Source organism: Vulpes vulpes, chromosome 1, assembly GCF_048418805.1.
Source record: "Vulpes vulpes isolate BD-2025 chromosome 1, VulVul3, whole genome shotgun sequence".
In the NCBI taxonomy this organism is placed as follows: Eukaryota; Metazoa; Chordata; class Mammalia; order Carnivora; family Canidae; genus Vulpes; species Vulpes vulpes.
Window position 1 is genome coordinate 167,119,894 of NC_132780.1, and position 15,421 is coordinate 167,135,314.

Sequence of the window (15,421 nt, forward strand, 5' to 3'; positions counted from 1 at the left end):
AGCATAAAAACCAAGCACAAGAAAAAAAAGCCCTGCAATCTCATTAATGTGTGGAATCAAATAAAGTTGAATATATAGAAACAGAGTAGAAAAGTGGTTGCCAGAGTTGGTGATTGAGGGTGGAGTGGGGGAAATGGGTTATGTTGTTCAAAGTGCAAAAGTTGCAATTATGTAAAATAAATAAATCTAGAAATCTAATGTACAGCATGAGGGCTATAGCTAACCATTTTGTATTGAATACTGAAAAGTTATTTAAAAAGTAGATTTTAGGTTCATTTATCACACAAAAAAGTAGTAACTGTGAGGAGAAGATATGTTAATTAGGCTGACTCTGTATTTATGCATATATATCAATTTATCATATTGTACACCTTAAATATGCACAATCCTTCATTTAAAAAAATATATACTTGCAATTAACAAAATAAAAATAAGTAATAAAAGTCAGGAACATGGAGAATCAAGCTTCCCACTATGTCCTGTGTGTGACTTCAAGTTTGCCCTAGATTTATGCCCTGAAGCTGCCTGGACATAAACAGACATGAGAAAGGGCTATGTCATAAGTCCTGCCTTCTCTGCTGCATTCAGGTGGTTTTGTATGCTTAAGTTAACAGCTACCTGAGAGCAATTCAGTCTTTCTGGGAGATGGAGGAGGAAGTTGGGAGAATGGCACAAGGGGACACATTTATCCAGAGTCCAGCACACAGAAAGGGCTGAAAAAGTAAGACTTTAACAGAGCATGTGGGAACAGGAGGTTACATTTTCATCAGATGCCAGACTTGCTGCCTGCTTCCCTGTCCATGGCTCTGAGTTGGGCGTGACCCTGAATTAGGCAGACGGTGTAAATTCCCAGGAATTCTGCTCCAGGGCCATCAGAGAGGCTACCCCCAGTCCAAACCGTTCCCCACTCAGTTCATGCACACGTCATGAATTGCTTCTGAATGAAATCTAAGCCATTTTCTAGGAAATTTCTTTGAACTAAATCTCTTAAAATGCAACAGTCTTTGTGGAACTGAATTTTGCTACACATACTAGTTCTTGTGCATGTAACTCTGAAGTCTCGCTGCCTGACTCACCACTGCCTTGCTTAGAGACTTTGGGCAAATTACTGTCTCAGTCCTTCATCTGTGAAATGAAGAAAAAACAGTGGGTATCATTTGGAGTCACATGAGGATTAGAGGTATAGTACCCTCACGGCAGAGTGCTTGGCACACAGTAACTTCTCCATAGTCTTTGTATCACTCACACAATTTCATGTTACTGAATTTATTCTTCAAGGGGAAGGGAAAGGAGGAGGAAGAGAGTGCATTTCATGATGTTGCATAAGGCCAGCCTAAAAAGAACCTATTTTTCCATGAAATACGATGAAAATGAAGACAACAATTATGACAGTCATTTTAAAATTCTTATTGCTGTATTATATTTTTAAACAAAATGGGAAATGTTTTGTCACATAATTCATCATGAGACTGGTGATAAGTGGCTTAGAACATCTTGAACAAATAAACACTAATCCATAAGAAATCCTCTAATTCACCAGTTAAGAATCTTTATATTACAATTCCTGCATTTCTAGATTTGTTTATATTTGTGTCCTATCAGCATATTTACACCATTGGTTGATCATTTCATTTCAAGAGGATCTCACTGGTGTTCTAGGCTTTGTGTGGACCAGAGGATATGCAGAAAAGGGCTCTTTGCTTCTGGAGCTCCCAGCAACTGGGCTGTCTTTGCCATACGGATCTAGTACAAGTTACTGGGAGAATGCTTCAATATTTCAATCTAAGGGTCTTCCAACTGACACTATTCTCAGACATATGGCCTTAGCTGGCCAAATGTCATCTCTTCTGAATAGGTCAGCCTGCAGCTGCAAAGATCTCTAGAGCTATTGCATCCTGGAGTGGCATGACATTTTGTGGTGCTCTATAGCTAAATAGAATTCTCAGCTGCTTGGATCACAAACTCAGTTATTGGCTCGACCAATCCTAGCTTCACAAAAATTAGCAATTTACACTAAAAGGGCTAATGGTGCTACTGAGGATTTAGTAGATCTGAGTTGATTCCCAAGCACTTGAGCTATTTTGCAAAACTGTTCAGAGGTAGATTTTATGAATTTAATAAACATAAACTCTAGGCATAATTTTCTTTGTAATTATAGAGGTATATAACAAAATGTATCTAAGATACATATAAATGTACATATATGATTAAAATGACACTGATTTAAACAAACAGAACAGAAATTGTCTTTTGAGGTCAATACTTTCTTTTCCTTTTGTAATTCTACATTCCTATTACCTAATACAGTTTTTGAAGGTTTTTTGGGGGAAATGCTTTTATATTGATTTTTCAGACATTTATAACAATTTTACACTCATACTTTGGTTAAAATTAATTTTATTATTCAGTTATATTCTTTAATTTATTCATTTGTTTATTCTCTTACTTAACAAATCTTAAAAACAAATCTTGATACAGCTTTCAATGTACCAGCCCCAAATTTAGCACTAGAATTAATAGAAATCAAGATCAAGATGCTCCTATCCTTATATAGTGATAGGCTCATGAAAGCATTGAGAGGGTCTATTTCTAAAATAAATCCCTGTCAGAAGACAATATGGTACAAATGAGAATATTCAGATAAAAGTTTGTCTCTGAAACTAAAACTGATTCCATAAGTAATCCCAGGGAGCAGTTCTAGTTAGGAATATTCAAACATTATACCTTCCCAGGGTAACAATTTTGAGCTTAGTAAATAAAGTCTGGAATTTTTGCTCAAAACAAGTACTACTTCTTTATAGCTGTACTTTACTTTTATACATGCATTATTTCTCTCAATAAACCTGCATAACTTTAAAGCCCAGGCCATCTTTACACAGCCTCCAAGATATAGAGCAAAAATGTCACATTTTCTCTACTTATGTGGTAGCATAGTTAAGGGATTTCCCTTAAAAGATAAACACATCATTAATGAAACAAACAAACAAACAAATACAACCTAAATATCCACCTGCAAAATATTCTCATTTTTACACAAGATTTCCAGGTACCTACACATGAAATCAGACTTGAATTCTTCAAGGATTCAGAGACCACAAGTTAGCAGTTATTCCTATTTTAAAGATATCAGGATTAAAAAATAATAAAAATAAAAATAAAAATAAAAAATAAATTAAAAAAATAAAAAAATAGAGATATCAGACTTTCTGGATAAGCCCAATCTTCATGAATTTGTTAAATGATGTCATAGATAGGTAATCTTCTGTGAGCTATATTGTTTTAAAAAATGGAAAATAAGACTAATATTTACTGAAAACTAATGGTAAGATATGTAGTTAAGGACAGGCAGCAGTAGGGGAGAAGAGTTGTGAATCTTTGGGAAATAATTCAAATTATACATTCCTGTATAATTCAACCACTTAGGACATCCATTGAACAGGAGCTTTTCATATTTGAATATGCTTGTGAATCTTGGACACAGGGAATGAGAAGGCAGGTCTTATTAAAATACAAATTCTTATTCTGGGGTGACCTATTGACTTTGTGCTCTCACTTCACTCTTCTGTATTCTGTGTTTACCCGGTGGTCTATATTATATTTTTCCAATAGAACGCATCAGGTAGACTATAAGGATGAAGGAAAAAAGAGCTCTTTCTTATCATTTTCCTTTGGGTTTCTTGCCTCCTCTATGAAGGTCAGTCATTTTAACAATACCATTTTACATTGACAGCAGTAATGCCTTTCTGGAGCAGCAACTGAATCCAGTTCAGATTTTCTAACATTTGTTGAACCAGCCTCACTTCACTGCAGGAAGCCGGCACTAGTCCATAGAGTTCTCATTCAGAGATGTCGTTTTCAGATTCAAGGGGCCTCTTGTCCCAGCTGAAATGCCAATGTCAGCTGCCCAGTTGCCTCTCCTCAGGAATATGGGTCTCAGCCAATATGGCGCCTCCTTGTTCAGGGTTACCAGTATGTATCAACTGACCAGAGTGCCATTTTTTTTAAAGTAGGTTCCACAATGGGCTTGAATTCATGACCCTGAGATCAAGACCTGAGCTGAGATCAAGGCTTGGATAGTTAACCAAATGAGCCACTCAGGGGCCCACTGGCATCCCATTTTAATTGGTGTGGATTTCAGCTTCATGGAACCTCTATGTTCCCAATATTTAATAATTCCAATCAGCCCTGGGACTCAAAGATGCTTTGTACAACTGTTACATCCATCATGTCTCTGTTTTCTTTTTGCTTTTCTAATGTATCTATGAAAAAACTTTAATTCTAGTTATTTCTTAATATAAAATTCTTTCTGCTTAAAGGAAAGGTATGTCCCTTGTCCACTTACTAAACCTTGACTGATACTGTAGGTCTGGGGTGAACCTCGATATTCAGCATGTCTAACAAGCTTTCAGATGTTGCTAATATTTCTGGTCTAGATGTTACACTTTGGCAAAACAATATGGCTGGGAAATTTATGAGAAATCTTAGTGTATGGTATTTACATATAAACCAAATGGTAAATGTAAACATTGAACATTTATAAGTGCAAAGATTTTGTAAATATTAACGAGTGCCTTCAAATGAAGTAGCTACTCCCAGTGGAAACATTTTGGGATGAGAACAATATGGGCACATTAAGAAACATCTTCAGATCTTGAGAGAAGAGGAATCCAGATAAACTCAGAACCAAATTCACTCTCTGACAAGACACTTGTTTCATATGGAATGTGCATACAGGTGGGAATGTATTTGTAAGTGGAGCTTTGTTTAGAAAGGGACTTAATTTGAAAACCGGGAAAAAGAAACCACTGATTGCCTAAGTCTTGAGCTGCTGAGCTGGACATGATCTGAAACGCCATCAGCATTTATTTATTTATTTATTTATTTATTTATTTATTTATTGTAGTTCGATTTGCCAACATATAGTATAACACCCAGTGCTCATCCCGTCAAGTGCCCTCCTCAGTGCCCATCACCCAGTCACCCCAATCCTCCCACCCACCTCCCCTTCCACTACCCTTGTTCGTTTCCCAGAGTTAAGAGTCTCTCATGTTCTGTCATCCTCACTGATATTTCCCACTCATTTTCTCTCCTTTCCCCTTTATTCCCTTTCACTATTTTTTATATTCTCTGAATGAATGAAACCACATAATGTTTGTCCTCCTCTGATTAACTTACTTTGCTCAGCATAATACCCTTCAGTTCTGTCCACCATTTGAAGCAAATGGTGGGTAGTTGTTGTTTCTAATGGCTGAATAATAGTCCATCGTATATATAGACCACATTTTCTTTATCCATTCATCTTTTGACCATGAGCATTTAAATGTATATACCTGTAATGTGTTTGGTAGAATCCTTCATAACCAAATACATAGATATTTAATTAATAAAATAGGATTCAAAAATACATACAGTATAATATATTTGAGAAATAACTGCTCAGTTGATAGGGATAGGACTTAGGAGAGGTTTGAAATCCGGTTCTAAGAGGGATCATCAGATTCCAGAAACACCTACCATTAGCTTCTGATTCACCCCAGCAAATGAACAAATTCAAAGACATTCAAAGAAATGAACAAATGAACAAAAGTACAATTCAATGCCTTGTACTAGTCATAAAAGCCTTAAGTTAATAGAAGGTACGTGGCTCAGTGGTTGAGTGTCTGCCTTTGGCTCAGGTCCTGATCTTGGGGTTCTGGGATTGAGCCCCACATTAGGCTCCTTGTGGGGAACCTGCTTCTCCCTCTGCCTATGTCTCTGCCTCTAGCTCTGTGTCTCTCATGAATAAATAAAATATCTTCATAAAAATATGAATGATTCTGTGACAAAATGTACTCATAATCCAATCTAGTAGATTTGCTGTTATAACCTGATACACCAAGCTATTGGGGCTTCAGACCATCAAGATTGCCAAGTCATCCCAGAGGACCCCAGAAGGGCCATAGAGATATAGAGACCCACCACTCTATGATAAAAGGAATAAGTTTCATTTCTTAAAAGAACTCAATAGGAATATCTTCCTGATTAGGTGGTTATAGAGCATGGGGACCTACTTTCTATATGGTTGATGGTGCCTTTACAAAATTACATAGTTAAATCCTTAGGATATGCTAAAAGAACTAATATAACTTGTGACTTTTAAAATCTTTCCTTCATTCAGTTACACTGTGGCAGCTCTATAGCATTCTAGAGTGTGGGCATTTCTTCAGTAGATACTGGCAAAACAAAAAAAAATCATGATAAAGAAAAGCAATTTAAATATTTACCTCGAGGACCAGATAAGTCGCTTTGGAATGTGTGTATCTTAGGAGGGCTGAGAAGTCACTGAACATGCCTTGCCAGTCTTTGAGGATATTGTTTATTCTGTTTACCAAGCCACTGAACCTGGTACCTTGGAAATAGCAAACTTCCAACAATAAGCTTTGAAAAGTAACAAAATATGTATTTAATGAGTTAGGAATCATCCTAGTTCAAGAAATTAGTGTTCTATAAGGTAACTCAATACTGTTATTCTTAGGCAGTAAGTACTTTGGAATAATGGAGCCCAGTGAAATAGTTGTGTTGTACCAACTTCCACTGAAATCTGTTAGTGATAGTGACCAGGTTGGAACAGTATGACAATGAAAAAGTAATCTCTCTCTTAGGAAAGAATACAAAGAGACTAAAATGAATAAACAAGACCTTAGAAAAATAATTTCAGTAAGTTAGAGGATGAAGCATTGTATGTTGGACCCCTTGAAGGAATTATACTTGCATTCCAGATAGTTGTCCAGTTTTCCAGAACACTGAAATATGGAATTGCTGACTTCATAAAATGGTCCATTTCATCGTTGATTGTTTTATATACTTTGATTGTCCTCACAGAAGTAAAAATATGTCTCCTAGCACTTTTTGGTACTAGTTCAGCTTGCTAAAGCAACTCATAAGTCAGCAAGTCATTCACATGGCATCATGTCAATATCTGAATATTGCTATGAAGTTCTCTGAAAACTTCTGTCCTCTCACTGACTCATTGCTGGAATCTTCTATCAAAGAACATGGTTTCTGAATCTTTCTCTACCTTGGGAAACAAATTTTGCTTGGCTTGTCTGTTTTCAAAGTTTACTGCCTTCCCCAGACTGCTTGGAATGTTGAACCTCTTAGACATATTAACTGAACATTAGATCGATATCTTTCCCCATGACATAATTCTATAATGCTACAACATCCCTGTGTTTATCTTAATTTAGTATGTCATCCAAAATGTGTATTTTGAAAATGAGGATGGAGGAACATTTTGTTTTGTTGTCGTCACACAAGTCTGGAAACTGTTAGGTAAACTGTATTTTTGTGAATTTATGTGCTTGCTTTCATGTAACTCCAATGTTTAACCAATAGATAGTGTTTTACTTGCACTCCAGATCTTCAGCATAATTATTCAAAATAGGGAAAATGGAGAGTTGATTTGAACTCAGATTCCTCTGAAATTTCAAAAGTGAGAATTTTAATAAGAAGCTTTGGGAGAAGGATTGCTAAGAACATTTTTACTATTTAGTCAGTCTTAGCAGTAGAAAATGACAGACATCTTTCTGAATCATGTCTTCATAAATGATAATCATAAGGAAATAGTATAAAAATGTCCCAGAAGCATTGAACATAAAATTAAAATCTCTCTCTAAAGATTTTATTAAAGTTATAATAACTCAATGGATAAAGCCTTTCTTAAATTACCAAAAATAATAATAAAAGTGGCCTGTAAGATTTTGTTTATTTTAATTCACTGTCTACTTCTAACATTCCATGATTGTCTAACATTAGGCTTTTATTTAGTAACAATCAGATCCTTCTCATTTGAACTACATAAAGTGGGAGACCTATCGAAAGTTCTTACACCTGCCAAATCAATGAGTTTCCCCAAGGTCTTTTTCATGAATTACATCAGTGGTTGCTGTTATGCTTTAGGTGTAACAGTTTGATTTTGAATATGTTTGAACTCAGAAGTCATGACTCTCTCCTTTGTGTAGTTAGAAAATGTCAATGAAGCTGTGAAACCAGTGAATATGTATTTTTTAAATATCTTTATATCTGTTCCTGTGTGCTTGGGCTTTTTCTCATTACAGAGGTTTGGAATGCCTTAATGCATTATAATTATCTCATTCGTACTACTGTCACATCTTCAAGTGCTTAGCAAAAAGAGTTAAGGTTCAGGCACAAAATAAGTTACACGAGAAAACAATAATATTAGTGGTTAAAGTCTGACAATCAGAAATGGATCATTTTTCAAACTTATATGAAGTATAATGTTGCAAACAGCATTTCAAGGATTGGTAACATAAATTGATGATAAATCTGAAGAGGACTACGGTCATACACCAACCTAAAAAAGATAAGTCTTCCCATTCTCAAAGCTTTTAAAGGAATTATGAAACTATAGCTGATATTTTTGCACTGAATGTAAAATCAAAAACTCAGTCATAGAAGCTTAAACATCCTCTTGGATTCTAGAAAATAGACTTTTTCCTTAGGCTAGCCTCTAAAATAGAGGAATTAAAGTGGTGTTCCACTCCTCCAACTTGGCTCACATGAGTGCATCTTTTTGTATGACTTGCAGAGAGATTTAAAAAATCTTACATACTTGCAAACATTAAAACACTAGGAAATTTCATATACATATACTAGGATTTTCTTCAAAAATAGAAAGATCTGCCAATATAGAGTACTCTTTCCACATGCAATTATCTTCTAGGGCAGAGTAAGTATTATATACTTTAGAGTGGAAAAACCAGTTAGTTGGCCATTTAATATTCTTTACCTGTTTGTCTTACTTCCCCTTCCCTATAGGGTAGGGCAAAGAAGAAGATTGCAGAGTCAGTTCCAGCCTATGATTACTATGAGTATAAGGAGAAAGATTTTGTTTTAATTGTTTAGGAGACCAATTTTGGGATGGAACTTTGATACACACTTGATTTAGAGCTATAGATAACCTACATGTCTGGTCTAGAGTAATATTCTTCCAACATGGCTCATCTCACTGCAAGTGTTGCTAGTTTAACTCTAATTCCACCTAGAAGAACAGAGTGAGCCAGGTGAGAGCATCCCCTGTAGAAAGGGACAGGAGAATCCCAAAGACTTTCCCAAGCAAGAAAAACACTCTAAGTGTGGTTGGAGACTATGGCCATAGAACATAAATGTACAACTAAGATGAAGTGGGAGCTGAGGTTGCAAAGGAGAAGGTACAGGATAGGAGCAATATAAGATGATGTAACAGGTATATTATAGCCAACTCAATGATCAAGACAGATGAGAATGAAGGAGTTATGTGAATTGAAGAGTTTGGCTGCAAAGAGAAAGCATTCACTGGTGGCAATTTAGAAGATGCCTGGGTTGGGCTCCAGATGCCCATCTGTATGCTGAGGTACTCTGCCAGCTGAACAGCTGTGCTAACAGACTGAAACTAGACCAATCTCTTGGGTAGATGGGAGAAAAGGCAGACAGTATAGGAAATAAGCCATCTACCTCTCAATATTCACAGTTGCGCTTTCAATTCAATATTGAATCAATTAAAAAGTCAACATTTTTGAAACTGATTAGAACTTTTCTGAAGTGGTGAAAGTCAATCTTAGTTTCCTTTTTCCCCCATAAATGAATGGAAGTGAATATTCATTTTATCTGGGGAATAGTTTTATTTCTGAGATCTACAAACATGAAAAGTACATTATGAACACTTACATTTATGTGGTTGAATTATGGTATGTGGTTGAATAGTAGTAAGGGAAACCAAAATGAAATCTGAATGTAATCATTGCTATAACTGATAATATCTGTAATATAAATAATTGTATATTGTGAATAGGCACATGGCATACATTATGTTATTTCATCCTTGCAACAAATCTGCATGTTAAATATATATTATCCATATTTTATAGAGAAGGCAGTAAAAGTTTAGGGGGAGCATTCATAACCTAGTGGAAAAATTAGGATTGTAGCCAAAGATGGTCTGATTCTTTCTACCAGACAAAACACTTTCAAGGAAAGTAAAGAGGGACATCAATAAGACAACTGGGGATGGAAACTTGATTAATCTCAAAGGTTAACTTTCAATTTTCACAGTTTTGCTAATACTATCAGTGTATTGGTATATGCTTGAATGTTGCATGGAGAAAGGACTATCTACACTTTCATGAGTAATTCCATGATTTAGTTATTTGCTAAGTCATTTGTTAAATACCAAGTACAAATGTCACCTCATAAAACATTCTAATAAATAGCCAATAATGGTATTGTGAAAATTATTTTGAAATTAGAATCTATAAGTTATGAGATCTTTTTTTCTTTTTTCCAATTCTTACATCATTTATTTCTTTTTCTTACCCAACTAAGCTGCATTGGACTTCCAATACAATTATGTATAGAAGTGGTTGAAGCAGACACCTGTTTCATTTCTGGTTTCTGAATTGTATTTTCTAACATTTCACCATCAAGCCTAATGTTTGCTGTAGGTTATAATACATGCCTTTAATTAGGTTAATGATGTTCACTTCTATTTATTAATATTTTGCTACAAACTTTTCATAAAAGGATGTCCTATTTTTCTCAAATGCTTTTTGAGAATCTAATAGAATGATTATATAAGGTGCTATTTTACTCAGTTAATATATTATTATACACCTGTAATTCCTAAGATGAAAGACATTGATAATAATCAGTTATATGTTCTCTATATTGCTTCATTTATTTGACCAAAATTTCATTTAAAGTATTTGCATCTATGTCTGTAAGTAAGATTCTCCTGTAATATTTGTTTAGAACTCGTTCTGTTGAGTTTTGCTATCAAAGTTATACAAGTCTGTACAAGTTGGGGTTCTACTATAGAGAAGCAGAACCAATAAGAGATTGTGTATGTGAGTATATATCTATCTATGTACATGTACATAGATAGATATGATTTATTATAGAGAATTGGCTCACATGATTATGGAGCCCAGGAAGTTCCACAATTCACCCTCTGCAGCTGGAGACCTAAGAAAGTTGGTAATGTAATTGCAAAGGGCTGAGAGAATGAGAGCCTAATGTAGATTCCCGACCAAGCCTGAAGGCCTGAGAACCAGGAGCACTGGAAGCCAGGTCTTACCTCAGGCAGAAAGTGAATTTGAATTTCTTCCACCTTTTTGTTCTGTTGAGGCCCTCCATAGATTGGATGATAGTCAGCTGTCAACGAGGTTTGCAGTTTCTGCCTTTCGGATTCTGGCAGCACATCAGAACTGTTGAGTAAGTGATCTAAATAGCTTAGTATGGGATTTTCCACAATTTTTGAAGGAGCAGAATTACTTCTTCAGATGAAATCTCATAAACATGTCAATCTATAAGACTCATATACGCACAGACCATGTAAGATGTATAGTAGCTGGATGGCAGCGGGGGCAGCAAAGGCGGTACCCCTGGGTTTTTTTCCTCTTTTTTGTGCTTACTGCAGAGGTACTCTGCAGAAGTTTGGGCTTTGTGAAAACTGCTGCTTGGGTAATCATTCTGACCTGGGAGAGAGTGTGAGGAACAAAATTGAAATACCTGAACAGTGGTAACATCTCCAATGCAATTTATTCAGCCAAATATGATTTATTCTTCTTTGAAGCTCATCAGTTAAGTGACTTTTTAACTTTACACTAAAAGTGATGCTAAAAGGAGAAAAGGATGATGAATTTATTGAGTTATGATCAATGAATACATTATCCATGTTGAAGGTGAGACTCACATCGTCCAGATGTGTTCATTTCTTCAAGGGTGAAAGTGAGGCAGCTCTCGTGCACTCTGGTTTTTTTTTGTTTGTTTGTTTTTTCGTGCACTCTGTTTTATGAGAACTCTTTCAAGCATGCTTTGCCATTTGCATTCTTATAACATAGGTACTTTTTTTTGAGAGAGAGAGAGAGAGACCACACAGGCAGTGGATGGGGCAGAGAGAGAGGGAGAGAGAGAATCTTAAGCAAACTCCATGCCCACTGCTGAGCCCAACTTGGGGCTCAATCTTACGATGCTGAGATCATGGCCTGAGCCCAAGTCAAGAGTCCTACACTTAACCGACACAACCCATCTCATATGTTTTTTACATCATCTTTGTGTGCCACATGAAAATGAATTACTAGGGAATTCTTGGATTATATCAACCCAAGGTTAAATGACCCACAATGAATATGGCCAGAAAAAGATGATGGATACTTATAATGATAAATCAATTGGCTTTTCTTTATTTTTTTTAATTTTTATTTATTTATGATAGTCACAGAGAGAGAGAGAGAGAGAGAGAGGCAGAGACATAGGCAGAGGGAGAAGCAGGCTCCATGCACCGGGAGCCCGACGTGGGATTCGATCCTGGGTCTCCAGGATCGCGCCCTCGGGCCAAAGGCAGGCGCCAAAAGCAACTGTGTGGAAAATATGCATTTAAAAATCATATGAGAGGGGTGCCTGGGTGGCTCAGTTGGTTAAGCGTCTGCCTTCAGCTCAGGTCATGATCTCAAGGTCCTGGCTTCAAGCCCTGTGTAGGGCTGTCTGCTCAGCAGGAAGTCCATTTCTTTCTCTCCCTCTGCTGCTCCTACTTGAGCCCTCTCTCTCTCTCTCTCTCTGCCCCGTCCACTGTCTCTTACTCTGTCAAATAAGTAAATAAAATCTTTAAAATGAAATAAAATAAAACAAAATAATAAAAATCATAATAGAAAACAGAATTGCCAAAACAACTGATTGGCTAGCCACTGAAATTTAATTGTACTTTCAGATACTCTAAAATAAATCCCTAATTAATTTTCCTTAATTCACAAAAGCATTAATTTCTATCTACTTTCTTCTATATGGTCTAGGGGAGAGTGATACAGAAAATTTAATTTTCTCTTCTCCAATGATATAATCAAAAGTGCATTTGTAATTTTGAGAATGCCTACTAAGTAATTATATCCTCTGTTTAAAATTATTCCAAAAATTTGAATTGCTGTATAAAAATTCCTTAGTATTGCATGAGTCACCACTGTCCAAATGCAATGTCTCAAATATGTATTCAGGAATCTCTATTTTAGGAGAGAGTTGGCATAATGCAAAACATTTCTTATCTTACTTGGCTCTTGTATACCAACAGAAGAGTATATTTTCTAAATGCTTAAATAATCATTAAAGAGAGATTCTTATAACATTTCCACAAAGCATATAATAGCATCCTTGCCTCAGCAGTAAGGAAATAGAAGTGAAATACAAAGGTTTTGTAAGAGGCTGAAGCTGAAATTTTCCAGGGCTCTCCACAAAACTGCATCATCATCTTCATTCACTGAAAAATATATATAGAATGCTAACACATTTGGTAACAATGCTGAATTGAGAATTTGTGTTCTCTTTTTGAGGCTGATGAATTAACTTTCTCAATCACTGGATGGAGTTTGCTTTCTCTGGAAAACTCTACATTTATGCAAATTTAAAGTTAACTCACATCAGAACCAGACCTGAAAGGTATGTAAAGAAAGACATCAAACTGCAACTTGTGGCAATTCAGAGAAGCCTTAGGTCAATGTGGAGAGTTAAAAGGGCTGAAGATTATTACAGTTTTTAAAAAGACATGAAATCAACATTTTTATTTAAAAAGAAAGTATTGTTTTCTCTTCTTTTTTTAAATTTTTTTTAAATTTTTTATTTATTTATGATAGTCACACACAGAGAGAGAGAGAGAGAGAGGCAGAGACACAGGCAGAGGGAGAAGCAGGCTCCATGCACCAGGAGCCCAACATGGGATTCGATCCTGAGTCTCCAGGTTCGCACCCTGGGCCAAAGGCAGGCGCCAAACCCCTGCGCCACCCAGGGATCCCTTGTTTTCTCTTCTAAGGAAAAAAAAGTTGAATCAAAATGTTATCAATCATTGCTTTTGAAATTAGCACTTAATTTAAAACTTACTGCGTGAGTTTCATTGTCAATAAGACTGACTTTACCTATCAAAATACAATAAAATGTTTTTCTCAGCATAATGACACTTTACACTAAAACACAGAATGGAAAGTCTGAATTGATTTTTTTTTTTTTTTAGTACATCTTTCAACCCCTGCTTTTACACAGAACCTTGAGCCCATTCCCAAACTTGATTTCTTCTATTAACTTTACCCAGTCCTTCCTTATTTTTATTTCATTTGCTTGAACAAATCTCGGATTCACACCTATGTGGAGCATATGAGATCACAAAACATGAGCTGCAAATCCAAGTCTGGATCAGCAAAATTAGCTTAGTGATAAGCAGCAAGGACATTTCCTACTGAAGATAAGAAGCAATGACAGGAGAAAGGATGCCTAAGTAAAAGGAGGTCTTCAGCTAAGCCATAAAGCATAATTAGAATTATTCTTTCCACATAATATCACAAAAACTCTATTAGACACCTTTCCTAAGTAAAAACAGTTTTGCCCACTTATTAGCATCGATAAGCTTATTTGTCTAATAATAATATTGCTATTATAGATAACAATTACTGAGTTCTTACCATGTGCCTCATACCAGATACAAACAACTATGTAGATCATAAGGGCAGTAAAATCAGAAATGAAAGGTAATAGAAGCAGAAGGCCTATTTTTAAAGAATGAGATTTGGACCAAGTCCAGGCAGGAAACCCTTCTTTAATTAACAAAACATACCCAAAAGAGGACAGATGGAGTATCAAAGGATGCTGGCTTTGAGAGTTTTGTGGCAGACTCTGAAGCATGATACAAAGTATCAACACTAGTCAGAAGTTAGAAGTGTGAGGAGAACATAAGAACCAGAAAATAAAAACTTTATATGTATTTCACTAAATCCTAACTCAAAACAACCAACCAAACAAAAAGGCAGCAAGTAATATTTCCCATTTTACAGATGAAAGCTTAAAGCTAACTTCATAAGGGCCGGAGAGAATAGAATTTAAATTTAGCTGAGCTTCATTCTAAAACCCATGCTTGGCTCTTAGAATTTTCTCCCTCTGACACCAATTGGAGCAGAGATACTGCTCTAGCCATCCTAAATAATCTGTTCAGCCCAGTCCTACTGCAGATGGGTTCTGGTAAATACCCAAACCTACACTGTAGTCGCCCATGTTACATTGGACTATAGGAAGGTCATTTTTCTAGTTGCTATAAACTGACTTTGGGTCTTTGGTTGGGATTTACTCAAAAGATTATACAACTGCATGGAGAAAATACTAAAATCAGGCTTTCTAAGTTGATACAAATTTGAACAAAAGAAGTTTATGCTAATTGTCATCGAAGTACAACCTCCTTAATCAGATACAACCTTACCTGGGAATCCAAGTGGATGAACGTTTACCATGAAGTAGTATTATTCCAGTTACTCAAATTACCAATCTTAGAATCATCCTTGATGATTTTTTTCTCCCATATCCTTTATTAAATCTCTTAGGAAATTATTTTAGATGTATCTTCAAAATATATCCTGAA